This window comes from Canis lupus, chromosome 30 (assembly GCF_048164855.1).
Source record: "Canis lupus baileyi chromosome 30, mCanLup2.hap1, whole genome shotgun sequence".
NCBI classification, from domain to species: Eukaryota; Metazoa; Chordata; class Mammalia; order Carnivora; family Canidae; genus Canis; species Canis lupus.
The window spans coordinates 9,606,964-9,622,169 of record NC_132867.1 but is presented as its reverse complement, the minus strand read 5'-3'; the positions used below and the strand labels follow the sequence as shown (position 1 = coordinate 9,622,169).

At 35.4% G+C, this 15,206-nt stretch overlaps 1 long non-coding RNA gene across 2 annotated transcripts in view; it reads left to right on the top strand.

The window, feature by feature from the left end:
* The window catches only part of LOC140621839 (uncharacterized), a 58,964-nt gene extending 47,323 nt beyond the window's left edge, over positions 1-11,641 (top strand). For both annotated transcript variants that reach the window (XR_012021565.1, XR_012021566.1), the window contains 2 exons: positions 8,313-8,393; positions 11,507-11,641. This is a non-coding gene — a long non-coding RNA (uncharacterized lncRNA). The remainder of the gene's footprint in view (positions 1-8,312; positions 8,394-11,506) is intronic.
* The last annotated feature ends 3,565 nt before the right edge of the window (positions 11,642-15,206 follow it).

The window sequence follows — 15,206 nt, the reverse complement described above, 5'->3', positions numbered from 1 at the left end:
GTCTCTCATGAATAAATAAATAAAATCTTAAAAAAATAAAAAGAATTGTTTTATTCTTAACAAAGTTAGAAATGCTGAAAGAACATGGAATTTTGGTGTCAGACAAATCTGAGTTAAATCCTTGAACCACAACTAGATGACCTTGGGAAAGTTTTGTATCCTCTCCATGGCTAATTTTTCATCCGGAAAATGGGAGTATTATTGCTGACCTCATGACCATTAAATGAGATTCAATGTGGAGCTGAGAGCGTATCGCCTGGTGCATAGGAGGTATTGATGAATGGAGGTCGTTATCAGAGAACTTTTATAGGCAGAGGGAAGTCTCATTTCTTACGAGAGGTGTACCAAATGGGACACTCAACTTACTGGTTTGCATTCCTCACCCGTGAAGGTGTCCATGAATTGAAATTAGCACTGTGTGTGAGCCTCATGGGATTCAAGTGTTGCTAAGGCAACCACTAATTTCCAAATCAGGGTAAATAGTTTCACAGAATGTACAGTTTCCTTTAACAAATTGGCTTCCAGTGAAGGGCACACCTTTTCTTCCCCTGCTGCTCTGTATCCAAGTTAGGGCTGGAGCACCTGCAGCTCTATGTGCCAGGGGCTGCTTTCATCTTCTGCCAATGACACTTGGAAGGGGAACAGCCAGTAACAGAGATCCCTGAGGTCTGTCAGCTTTACCCAGTCTTTACCTTTTGTACTTTGTCAAGTTATAGTCACATTTCTTGACTCACACAGTAGGGCACTGAAACAGCTCCTTGGCACATTCATGTAATAGACTTCTAAGCAAAGATGCCATGCGGTTTGCAGCCATCTCGGTGTGCCTTCTCTTCCCCACTCTGCAACCATCCTCATTTCCCCTACTCACTCGTATGAATTCCTGCCAAGAATGAACCTATTATTAAGCCGGCATTGCCTCTCCTGCTACATTCTTGTGTTAAATTAGTCCTCTTCATTGTTGCAAATAATAGGCAACCACTTATATATCAATGAAAATTCGCTGCACTGCTGTGGGATTATTTCAGTCCTCGATAAACGACACATTCCTGCCATTGTTTATGGGGAGTGATTTTAAGTCTCTATTGCTTCATTTTAAATTTTTTCTTTTGGGTGGGGTGGCCAATTTTCCCCAAGCACTTGGCATATTTTCTCCTTTAACCCCTTGGAATAATGGGTACTGTAGCACTGACATCTTTTTTTTTGAAATAATTCATAGTCTTGGCTTCTGCTTTTGAATATGCCAGTAGCAAAGCATGAATACAATAATAAAAATTCATGGAAGTATGTTAATTGCCTTCCTTAAGAATATGAGAGGAAATTCATGATTATTTCATTTTTTCTGGTCAAGTCTTAAATTCAGAAAAAGCCTCACCTGTTTTTTTCCACGGCTTTATGAGGAAAAGACTTGACACTTTCACTGAAGTTGTCTTCATGCATATCTCTCATGCATACTGTCTCCTTGAGAACTTGAAACACCTCCAGAAAGTAGCTATTATTATGTCCATTTCACCAATATGGAAACTGATTGGAATTTTAAAGAATCTTACATTAAAAAAAATATTCAATTTGGAAAGCCATGTATCAAAATTACTGATACAACCACAAAGCAAAACATTTCTCTCCGTGGTAGGAAAAGCAGAAATAAGAAAAAAAGTATATTGTACAGAAAAGAAAAAAAAAACTGTTTATATTTAGTCTAAAGAATGATGATAAAATGGACACACACCATTCTCTTAAGAGAAAGCACCTACCATCCTGAGGTGCCTGTCCTGGGCTTATTGGCCCTTAGATCTATGCTCTGTGTCACTAGAGGGAAGCACTTTCAGGTTGCATTATGCCGGTTCCCTTCCACCTGTGGTAGATCATTGTGAACCATGGCAGATGGTAGGAGGACAGGAGGAAGGAAGAATCCAGGGCATTTTCTGCCCCTGGCCTTTCCTTACACATACACCTGGGGTGAATATACAGCCACTCTGACATAGGCCGTTGTGGTTCCTGTCTGGGCTCTGGTAATACCATCTCCTCTTTGTTTCTCTGGCTTAGACATGATAGTGGATTCTTGCTTTCCCTAGTTTCTGGTTTACCTCACTCTCTATTTGGTTTCTCAGCTCTTCCATCATCTAGGTCAGTAATTTCTTATTAAATTTCCTATAATAAATATTCTTGAAATGGTTTTATTTTTTAATATTTATTAAATATTAAAAATATTTATTAAATAAAAATATTAAATAAAAAATATTAAATTTATTTAATATCCTGACTAATGGACCTTAAAAGCCCTGTGTGCTCCTCTTTGATCACACCTCTTACCCAGTGGTTACCCAGAAGTAACCACTATTCTGATTTTTAATTTTAGCATTCTCTCGATTTTCATTCTAGGTTTTATAACTATGTATCCTTAAGCACTATATACTTTTCTACTTTTTTGGTTTTTCTCTCTATATAAATGGAATCACACAGTATGTTCTCTTGTATGACTTGCTTTTTTCCTTCAACAATATGTTTTTGAGACCCATGTGTATTACATATGTATGAGTTCATTAATTTCCTCTGTAGCATAGTATTCTATGATATTAAATAGCACAATTTATGCATTCTACTGTTGAAAGACATTTGTCTGTTTCCAGTTTGCACTCTTATGGACATGTTACTTTGAGCATTTTGCTGTGTGTCTCCTGGTGACTACGTGTGAGAATTTTTCCAGTACAGACAGCCTTTGGGGCTATAGACCACATAAATGTTCAGAATTACGTGATAATACCAAACTATTTCCCAAAGCGATTGCACCAATTTACAAATCTACCAGCAGTGAACAAGTATCCCAGTTATTCCAAGTCCTAGCTAGCTCTCAGTTTTCTTGAGTATCAAAGATTCAAATGAAGACAAATTCTATGTAACATATCTAAATAAGCTATTTTCTTTCTTTTTTTAAAAAAAAGATTTTATTTATTTATTCATGAAAGATACACGGAGAGAGGCAGAGACACAGGCAGAGGGAGAAGCAGGCTCCCTGCAAGGAGCCCCATGTGGGACTTGGTCCCGGGACTGGGATCACGCCCCGAGCCAAAGGCAGACAGACGCTCAACCACTGAGCCACCCAGGAGTCCCTAAATAAGCTATTTTCTATACTTTCTTACAGTGGGATATTCCTGTGTTAATACTTTTTGCCAGTCATGAAAGTAAATGTAAGCATTTCCATAGTGTCTATGTATAAAACTCTTGTTGATTTGTAGATTAGAAGACTCTCATAGGTCATTACAATCAACTTTTCATCTTATGGAGGTTAGGTGATTTGTTAAAGGGCGCTTTTTAGAGGAAAAGAAGATGTAAATTTGTAACTCTCTGTATCTCATATTTCACTGAGGCCCCAAGAGGAAGAGATACAAGGGGCAAAGCATTCCAAACAGGTTCTAGACCACTTACTCATCATTTGCTGAGGAGAGACTCCAAATAGGTTTTGTAACTTTTAGCCCAACATTAATTTAAGGGAACAAAGTATTGAATTTGGAGAGATAAAGAAAAATAGTCCTTTGGAGAAATGTGTTGCATTCTGATAGTATTCACACCACCCTCAGGAGAAAGGAATAAAGTGCTTTTGCCACCTTGTGCTGAATCTGAGGAGCTTCAGCTGAATGCCTTGGAGAGCTCTACCTGGGTTACCTGCCTTTTTAGGCACAATGGATGACACCAGCTCCATTCCTGAAAATCATAAAGGCAAAGGTTGTGGCTGGGTAGCTGCTCTGATCAGAGTGAAGGGATATGCTGCATTGGAAGTCAACCGCACTCCAAATGTTTGTCAAGTCAGTAATCTATGGACTGAAAGTGGGCTTGAGAGAGAACTTTGTGCTAGAAGGTTTAACTTAAAGGACTGAGAAGGGTGGATTGCCAGAGGTTGAGGAGGGAGATGGAAGCAATACCATAGAGAGTCATTGCTGTGTCAGGTGAACATTTGGTGTGTGTGCATAAGGAATGGAATAGTGTTTTCCAAAGCATCTACAAAAGAAGTCCACAAAGGAAAGATTCATCTTTGAACATACACCAAGACTAGAGAGCACCAACTCCAGATCTTTTACATACCAGTGAATGAGTAAAGTAAGACCTGTCTTGCTCTGTCTTGTCTCTGCTCCTTCCCCTTCCCAGTTTCTAGAGGAGCTAAGGGATGGATGGTGGGAAGAGAAAGAAGAGCACAAAATGGGGAAATAGAAGAAAAGTCAATTGCGTGTACTGTGGGGTTCAGCATGAAGAATGCTGGTGCTGAGTCAGAGCACAGCTTCAAAATTAAATGAATTTCTGAGTTTAGCTATTACAGGTACTAGATAACTTAATTACTTGAATGAAAATGTTTTGTGAATAAGAATGACAGAACCTTTGAAAGTGATGAGAAAAATCATAGGGGAAAAATGGCAGTTTGAGTATAAATAGATACCTCTTTTCTATCTGAAATTCCCCCCAAAACTTTAGTGTATATATATTTATAATAAATATATAATAAAATATAAGCAAATAAATACAAATATGTATGTGTATATTTATACAGTTTTTAAGGCATAAACCCACTGGGACAAAGGGAGTTAGAGTGGAAGCAATAGCAGATCCAACAGTAAAAGTTTTTGAGGCTGGAAACCAGCAGGACAAGTGGTAACCAACAAGGCGGAGCCAAGAAAGCTGAGTAACGCAGTGGGAGGACTGACGATCAATTTGATTTAATTAAAGAAGTACTAAAAGGCTCAGAAGTTTGATTAACACTAGTGACACACAGAAGTGTAGGTGAGGTTGGATGGAGTAGAATTGTTTGATGTCTGTTTAAAAACCATTAGAATTTCTAGATTCCCTCCAGATTGTTCCATGCCCTTCCTCTGTTCTTCCATAGCCCTTGTATATTATTCTGTATTTCCAAAGAATGTACTTATATTGTCCTTTGTGACTTTTCACTTTTATGTAGTATGTTTTGACTTTTAGCCATTTACTTCCCCATACATTTTTCTATCCTTGACAGTTTTACTGTCATTTTGGATGATTAATATATCATGTTTAGATTATGACTATGTAAATGCTATTTACTGATAAGCCATATAGGTTACTTAATTATTTCTCTTGAAAACATTGTCGTTTTCCATGACGTTAATAAATGACTTTCCTTTTAACATTTTTATTACTTTTACATACATCGCAATATCCAGAGGAATAAAATAATGAGTCATAGAAGATGTTCAGTTGGATAAGAACATCCATATTCACAGGACCAAAGCTTTTAGGAAAATCTGAGTTTGAGGTAGGGCAAGAGAGTCCAGAATTAAAACCACTAGGCAAATCATACTGACTGGGGAGGTTGGATGTCATTTAAGTTCAATTAATCTGATATAGTATATTCTTAGCACTTTGTTAGGCACCTAGAACACAAACATACTCATTTTCAATATGGTCCATGCCTCCTCATCTGTCATATTAAAGTGCTGACAGAAAGACAAATAACCACATGTTATATCACAATGTATCTGAATAATGGTGTGGCAGTTGAAGTGATGATAAATCCCAAAAAGCTTTTCAGGTTCATGAGGCTTGCTGACTCTCATGAGACAGGTAGGAATTCAGTAGACGGAGTTAGAGGGGAGTGAAGTTTCAGACAAAGAGTAAATATTTAATGAGTCATTTGGTATAATATTTTAGAGAAAAATTTTTCAGTGTTGTTGAAGATTAATTTGGAGGGAATTAGATCAGTTTGGAGCTACTGAAATAGTCTAGGCAGAAGTCATGAGGGCTTAAAGTAATACTGTGTTCAGAAAACAAGGAAGGAACTGATTTGAAAGCTAGTATAACATTTGAATTAATAGGATTGTGTTATTACCTGGATTTTGGGGGATGTAGTTGATTCTTGGGTATCACAGACCCTATGTTTGGAGTTACTTGATGGATAAACATGGCATTCACTGAGATACGCACATAGGAAGCAAATGGATTTGGTTGGGAGATAATGACTTTTTGCCCTATTGAGTGTATATTGTTTGTGGAAGATATGTAGAAGAGAATGATGAGATAGGATGGCATTTTGAGGTGTCAATGATATTTTAATTCCTTTTCTTGGAACCTGTTGGTCTTTCTCTAGCCCAGGGAGTTTAGAGTATTCCTTCTACACTACCACAAGACAAGAGATGATTACTATAAAGCAGATCAAGAGTTAATTCTTAGGTTTGATTTTCATAAGCTTAAGCTTTACCATAAATAAAAGACTTCCAAATTCATCATGAAGAAAAAAGATGAATATATTTCTTTTCTGCAAATCTCCTTTCCTTCCTAGAAAAATATCATGGCTCCAGAAAGGGACCTCTCTTATTCAACTCCAGAATATGGAGATTTGGCAAATTATAGAGTTCATTCACAACATGCAAGAACAAGGGCAGGAAAAAATCTTCTCCTGGTATACCTAAGCAGATTGGCTAGAGAGGGCTTCACAGACTTTCCCACAGCCCTGAGAGTACTTTCCATGGGCCCTAGAATGGCTTATACATCATTGCTGGAAATGGGCTGAATTTAGTGAGTTTGGGGGGGGAGGGCGGAGGAGGTTGCAACACTGATTTTTTGTGGATTAATGAACAAAGTACAAACTGAGAATATGGACATCTCAGCAAATGATAGATGAGTATGTAAACAGATTGTCGTCAAACCCTACTGTGTCCCCAGAATTTAAAAGAATTCTAGAGAGAAAGCAGATTGCTCCTTCAACTGACTGAAATTAAGTTTCCATTTTCAGGTGAAATGGGCTCTTAAAATACAAGTCAATTATTGAAAAATGAAGAAAATCCATTTATTTAGCATGTAGTTTTGTAGACTGGGATTTATACCTTTTATATACAGTAGGCAATTGGATATGTTTTCCTGGGATACGATTGATAAACCTCTTCTGGAGGTATTGACTTGTAAGTCATCAATATATCTGTAATGGTTGAAAGCCAATCAATAATCAGATTACCTTGGTAACACGCAGAGCAGGAGGAAAACAGGTTAAGGGCAAAACTGTCTGAAGTACACCCAGATTAAAACAGGTGGAAGAGGCTGGCCTTTAAGGAACACTGAAGAAACATTTTTAGAGTGGCCTTTTGAAGGAGTAGCCTATGTCTGACGGCCTAACATTGCTGGCTGTGAATTTCAATTCAAAGATTTATCATCTAACATGTCTAGGTTTCATGAGAAATATTATATATGGCTTTCTTGCCTTTCATCATTCACATAATTAAGCTAAATGACTCCTGCAATTTCTTTGTTTTATATTAATTTTGACTTCGGCCAGAAAAGGGAATGTGAGTGTTGATATAAACATATCAGTGAGCTTTTATTAAAACGAACAAACAACAATGCTTATCCCACCCCTCAAAAAAAAAAAAAACCTGAACAAACAGACACAAAGAAATTGCCTTCAAATATCGCATGTCAAATTATGGGCAAACCACGATCCATTATACATAGGTATATTACAGAGTATTCTGAAAAGTTAGAGCTTAGTGTCTTGGTAATTCTTGAATCTTCATTAGAGTTTCAATTGTTTTCAAGTAACCTGTAGTAATAAATTTCCTCTGGTATCCATGCAGGTACTTTTGAGTACTTTAGAGATATAGACTCTTATTTAGGATGAAACTGAAGAGGCTGCCAACACTTCATGTGTCAGCCTTGGTGGAAACTGATGTTCATGTGTTTCTGTCAGTTGTCACCTGGGATGGATTTCAGTTGCCATTGTGAATATAAAAAGCTCACTATCCCATTACAAATTCCCATGAGTTGTTTAGTCCTGTCTTTCTTTTTCTAAAGGTTAAACTCTTATCTTTCTGCTAAAAAGTTAGATAATTAACATTCTCCCTTACAATGCTTCTATAACATCTGCAGATTATGCACCATTAATCAAGTTCCTCTGCAGGCATGATTGACTTTCCCAAAGAAACTTAGGGAATAAATCCTTTCTCTTTAGTAATAACTTTGTTGTTATTATGGTTTAAAAATTCCCTTTCTGAGAAACTCAATTTGGAGTAACAGTCTCTTGCTACTTAAAATAGGTATTATAAAACCATATAACAGAAATAAGAGTAAATGATGTATTTTAGAATCTTTAAGAGTGCTGACATCCATGCATTAAGAACTTTAAAATCTGTGATTTCCAAAGTATTGCATATTTATAAAATCATTTGTATTGACATTTAAATTCTCCATTTTCAAACGACAGAAGCAAATATTAAGCATATATACTTTATTAGCATTTTATTTTTTTATTATTTTTTAAAGATAGATTTATTTATTAATTTATTTGTTTGTTTGTTTGTTTATAGGCAGAAACACAAGCAGGCTCCATGCAGGAAGCCCGACGTAGACTCAGTCCTGGGTCTCCAGGATCACACCCCGGGCTGCAGGTGCCAATAAATCTCTGCACCACCGGGGTTGCCCTTTATCAGTATTTTAACTTGAATTTAGATTTCATTTGTATGGAAAAGATATATTAAAGAAATCAGATTTTTAACATTTTAGAATTTCTGTGCCTGAATTATTTGTCAAGAGCACCTGCACATGCCAAGTGCTGGACGTTTATAGAATATATGTCCTAGAAACGATTTGTTCATGGAAAAAATCTGTTTTATATCTGTGATGTTTCCTTGACATTTTGTTTCTGCTATAGGTTTCTTATAATACTTCCTTGATCTGTCTGAGTAGATAGATTGTGAGAATTTTTTGGAAGCTTTAGAGATCTTTTAAACATAGAAATAAAACTTCTTTTCCATCATGAGATTTTGTTTTCCATTCTCTCCCTCATGTTTCCTTCTTTCTTTTTACTTCTCCTAAGTAAGCAATAGAGAAAAACCAACGTTTTTGAAGAAAATAGCATAAGAATTTGTTGTTGGATAACAGAAAGCACACATAAACTGAGTCAATAAAACTAAATGTTTGTGTATTCTGTCAAAAATATTAATGAAATATCTTGACCTAAATGGCTCTTCCTCTAAACTTTAAATATAATACAAATTTTCACAGAAAAAGATTGACAACCTTGACACAGAGACATATATATGTTTTTTTAATCTCAGAAGTAGTCAGCTAATTTTTTAGGCAGCAATCCAGAATTTTGGGAGAGAGAGGTTATAATTAAAAAAAAGAAAACAAGGAGATGCCTATAAATTATGATTAGGTATACAGATATTTATCTCCTAAAAATTAAGAATTAACCTGATCTTTGGTATTAGACTAAGTTCTCTAAAAGGTAATAGGTAGAATATTTAGCCATCAAGTAACTTGGTTCTATAAAAAAATGCTTGTGAAAATCATGACATTTAGTGTTCACTCCAAGTTCAATCTTTAATCATACTGAATCATTTGCAATTACCTATATTTTTAAAAATCTTCATGAATTAGCTTAATTGACCTCTACTTCTCTTCCTGGTGAACTTCTACTCATCCTTAAATAGCCAAGGAAAGTGTTTTCTCTGTGAATGTTTTGTAACCCTCTTATACTGAAATAACCCTTTTTCTTGCTACTGTCATTATTTGGAGCAGAGCTTAATTAATCATATTGCATTTGCATCTTAACTTTTTGTTTGTGTGTTTTGTTTCTGCATATTAAATGAGATCTCAGCAAGGGCAAGGGCCATATTTCAGCCATCATATTCCCAGCAATGAGCTCAGAGCTCATTTTAAACTGTCACAAGCAGTCATAGTTTAAAAATATATAAGTACAGGAATTTATATTCATAGTCGGTAGAAACAAGAAGGGTCACAGTCAGTATCTTGAGCTTAAGAAATTCTTATTTCTATTTCAGCTATAGACAGCCTCCATGATTTATTATTATTTCTTAATGGAAGAATAAAGAAATAATTGAAAAAGAATAAGAACAGAGATTTAAGTTGCAGACTGATGAAACTGTACAATTCAAACATTATGAGAAAAAAACCTATGATATAAATATTTTTTAAAATTTTCACTTAAATAAACGATTATTTAGGAAAAAATGTGAGGAAAAGAACAAATTAAGCACTTAGAAAAGGAGAATATATTTCTAGCTTTACCTTACTTGACCTCTAACCAATAAACAAACACAGCGATGTTTAGTTGAGGATATCAAGTACCAATTGTACCAGAACAAATGATTGAGTACTCTTAAAGGGTGTTATACTAAGTTCAGCAGACGTAGACACAAATAACTCTACTAGCATATTTTCTTACACATTTGAATATTAAGCATGTGTTCTTTTATTTTTAAGTGTACCAAGAGCAAACTTGACCAAGGGGATGAAAAGAATTTGTTCTTTTAATTAAACTTCTAGTGTAAGCACACACAACTTAGTTCTAATCCTCTTTCTCTCTCGACCCCATCTCTTTGTCTCTCTCTCTGTATATATTCTGTTTGTACAAGGATATTTATTTTTTGGTATATTTTTTTTCACTACTGTATCCCCAATCATTAGAACAGTTGACACATAGTAGGAACTCAATAAATACTTGTGGGTGGATATATATTTCTTTATTACCAAGGTAGGTTGCCCATAGAAGCAGAAGACATGGTCCTTGTTTGGTAGCTGGTGGTAATACCTAGATGACTAGAAAACCTGTAATACATATACTCTCATCAGTTTCTCTAAACAGCCTTTCTGCTAAAATTAGAAATATCTTCATTTTGTTCTTTGTCTTAATAAAGATAAACTAATTATTAGGCCTTGTGAGTAAGGCAGTGTTGGTCTCTATCCTCAAAGTCCAGAAGCCAAATTGTTATGAACATTAGCCTATTTCTTTTAATAAGTCAATTTGAACATTGATTCAAACTGTAATATGATAAAAAATATTTTCTAGAAGATGTAACTATAAATATTGTCAATATATATTGTCAGATATCAAGTGTTTACTGAGTTGTCTACAGACCTTCCACAGCAAAGAGAATGTCTCTTTAAGAATAATGTATAAAACGTATGGGTATTTAATAATTTTAACATTTTAGAATTGAAATTTTAGAGCTTAGAAAAATCATTGTTTCCAAGATCTTACATTTTAAAGTAATAGAATGAGATGTAGAACATTTAGGTGACTGAACTGTGACACAGAGGTCAATGATGAGCCGTCAGAGGAGACTTCATGACTCCTGACAACTCCATTTAATGTTGGTTTCAGTACACTCCTATTGTTCAGCATACTCCATAATTTAATGAAATCCATATATATCCAAATGTAATAACTTAATCATTATTATAAGGTAGACTGAAAAGTCTTAATGTAAAGCAAATCAGAGCAGGCAGCCATGTTTATATTAATTGAGGGAAAACCACAGCCTCGGTATAATACGTATATCGTGGGGAGCTCCATCATATGGAAATTTTGAGAACTTCAATTTAGAAGGACCCATATTTCACAAACTATTGACATTATGATAGGTCATGATCTTCCTTGAGTTGCCCCAATTTCTCTAGCTCTTCGATTGGATTTTTGTTTGTTAATTTTTAAAAAAATGTAATGGAATTTGTTTTTGTTTCTGTTTCTGAACAGAGAATTCTTCAGAATCTGTTTCTGAAAGCTATTTTGTGCCACCTTCAACTGACTGGAAGACTATGTTTGGGAGAATGATGTGAAATGTTATCTTTGGATGTTGGAGATAATTCTTTAAAGCACTGTAGTATTTGGAAAATGGTATTTGAATCAATAAATAATTAAATTAATGATGATCTTTTGGGGAAAGTATTTCAAACTGAATCATTGAGTTAGTCTTTCAACATTTCAAAATACTAACCAGAAAGGCAGACAATGGAACATTTACAAATTAATATCTTGGTCAGGTGGAGAAGTTAAAAAAATCCTTTAATAGAACTGAAAGTGTAGCTATTGATTTCTTAGGAGATAGGATTGCTAAAGGCTGAATTGCTTCTATGATTAAATCACAAGCTTCAGCTCTGGCATCAGTGTTTCCTTCAGTCAAAATCACAGAGGATATCTGCAGATCCCTAGAGCTGTTTCTCTGAGTAAACTAGTAAAACATAAATATTTCCCTGAGGGGTTTTGATCCAGTGCTAGATTAGCTGCCTGAAGTTGATCATTTCAGTTTTTCTTGGAGAGATCTATAGAAGCTAGTTACCTACTTGACTTGCCCTTCTGTATCTGAGAATTAAAATGGATAACAGTTGAAACCTCTGCATTTATTTAGTGCACTGCAGGGCAAGATGGAAATGTAGGTTCCTAAGGTATCAGCTTTTTATGTTGTTTTATTTTATTTTATTTTTTTTACCTTCTGGGTTAGATATTATTACTTTTGGTGATTGAAAATATTATATTCTAGAAAAGGAAGGGAGTTCTGTATTTAGAGCTCAGAATTCATTACCAGACACTCTTTAATCTCAGGAGTACAATAAACTAATATTAAAAAAATAATCTTGTGAAACAAATTACACACACACGTACATACAACACACCTCAAATCCCCCAAACCTCAAATAAGCCTTGTAATAATGACATGGTGGAAGACCAGGTAAGTTTTTAATCAGATAAGTTTACTGGACAAGCTAAACTTGGTGATATACAAACCCAAGATAGTTTAATTTTCTCCAATCATTGCTTCAGCCATGCTTCACTGATTATCCTTTTTCCAACCCATAATGACATCTTGGGAAATTCCATCACTTTCCTGTCACTTTCTGTTATTAAAAAGTCTTGTTCAATCTAAAACTTCAATTTCATCCCCTTCTGTCCTCCTAATGCTGACCAAGGAGTGTTTCATTTCCAGGACTTTGCCCCTTTACTCTTCTTTCTGGATTTGATTACCCCATTGACAGTGGTGGGAGGAGGCAAGGCAGAAACCGGCAATAATTTTTTAACCTCACTGGTACATTTTCCCTGCTGTGAATACTTATGAACATAACAATGGTCAGCTGCGGATGCCCTTTAACAGGCATCAAAGGCTGCTCTCCAAAGCGAGAATGCAATTCTTTGGGAGCCATGAGATTTCCTTCCCATCTCACAATCCCAGAGGCAGGAGATTCACTCTAATTCCTCTAACTACTTTTCCATCCCTCCATCTCCAAAAGCTTCAGACCTGTTCTCATCTCACAGCCTTCTGCTTTCTGTATCCAACTTTCAGTGGTGGGGGACCAGGGAGATAGCTCAAACCTGAGTACCTTTTCTCATGTCTATTTGACTCATAGAAATGAGCTGCATTCTCATCACCTCAAACCATGGAAATGCAGGCTGTTCTATTGTTCCCATCTCTTCACGTGGTCTTATCTAGGCTATTACTATTATTATTATTATTAATTATTATTATTATTTTGCCTGCTCTTATAGGCCCCAGAAGAAGACTAGTGAGCTTATGGCATAAAATGATTTCCAGGAAACTATGATTCCAGTCTCCCCATCTGGAAAGAGTTACTCCTTACTTGGCTGTTGGGTAGGGTAACCATATGTTTCATTGTCCATACCAAGTTACTTTCAAGAATAAAAGGGGCTAGAGGCATAAACCAGGATTTTCCTGGGCAAACACAGAGATATGTTACCCTATTAATGGGAAGGTAGAGAGCACTTTTGTTTGCAGGACTCCACCTTGTGAGCAGAGTATCCTCCTTGTGAGCTAAGTATACCATAGCACTTTCTTCCTAGGATGAGGTTTCAAAACTAAGGAGATTCACCTCTCTTTACTTCCATAGTATTTGGTTTAATGGAGGTGATGGTGGAGGAAGAGGGAGGGATAGGGGAGTGGACCTTAGTGGTGTGAGTAGCAAAGTGAGTTTGGCTACAAGCAAGGCGTTTGGCTCTCAGTTATTTCTGCTTCAGTTTAGAATATTAGTTATTTGATGCCCCTTTGTTTTTAGATTTCAATCCTTCATATTGGTTATAGGCAAGAGGAAACAAAGCATAACATCAACTTAAATATAGAAATTTAATTGTAAAAGTCAGATATTTTAGGAATCATGATTTAATATAGGATTAAATGTATCCCAATTATTTTCAATTAATTATATAGTGAGGAATGTGGTTTTCCAGAGAAAGGACCCCAGAACTCCAAGACTCTTACCTTCTCAATAACTTCCACTCCACAAATATATCATCTATCTCATGTATCATTGATTTTCTCCTCTTTAACTAGATAATTTTCCTCAGCCTATATATATATACCATAATACATTATCTCTCACCTTTTCAAAAACTCGGTTTGTTTTGATTCCACCTTCTGTGACTGCTACCATATATTCTCCATGCTCTTTTTTCATTTCAAAACTTTTCAAAATAATTATCCATGTTTTTGAGCTTACTTTTCATTTTCTTCTCAATCTTCCAAGTTCATTTGTTTTTTTTTCTTCTACACTCAAATTTCTCTTGTTACGGTTGCCAGTTGCCAAATCTAGTGGTTACTTCTATGTTCTTTTCTTGATCTCAGCAGAATTAGATAGTGTTGGCCTTTCCTTCTTGAATACATTCCTTTATTTGTGGTCTGAGATATAAACATTAGTGGTTTTATTTTTATCTCAATTGTGGTCTACATCAAACTTCTTTATGAAATTCTATTCCAAGTCTTCAAATTATACAGTGTTTCAGAGATCATCCCTGAACTCTCTTATTAGGTAATCTACTTATATAGCTGAAAATAGAATCTCTATGTAGGTGATTTTCAAATATGTTTCTATCCCTGGTCCTTAGAGACCCATATAGCCATTGTCTTCTCAATATCTGTACTCCTAATCATCTTAAACATTTTGTTCAAGACAGAGTTCATGATTACTTTTCCCTCCTCTCTGTATTCCTCAGATCAAATATATGAAACCACAAACATCCAAGCAAAACTCCTAAGAGTCAGTCTTGATTTTTCTTCTCTTATCTCTCATGTCTGATTCATCAGCATAGTCCAATAATCGTTATTCCAAAGTTTATAATAAACCTGTTCACATAAGCTCTATCTTGAATGCTAACACCATAGTCCAGATAATATGGATTCTCTTCAACTAGATTATATCCTGATATGTCTAATCATCTTAATAGGAGCAGAATCATTTTTATAAGTAGAAAGTTCTAAACCATTCATTTTCTCTGACATCACAATATGGATAATTTAATGCTCTTTAGGATGACTTTTATTTTAACTTCCTATTTGCTACAAATTTCCAAAACATATTTCTTCTTTACTCTGGAGAGGAAGGCAAACAAAGCCTATAAGTACAACTCTAAATCTCCCTAGATCTTCCTAAGTTTAGTCTTGAAATCTTTT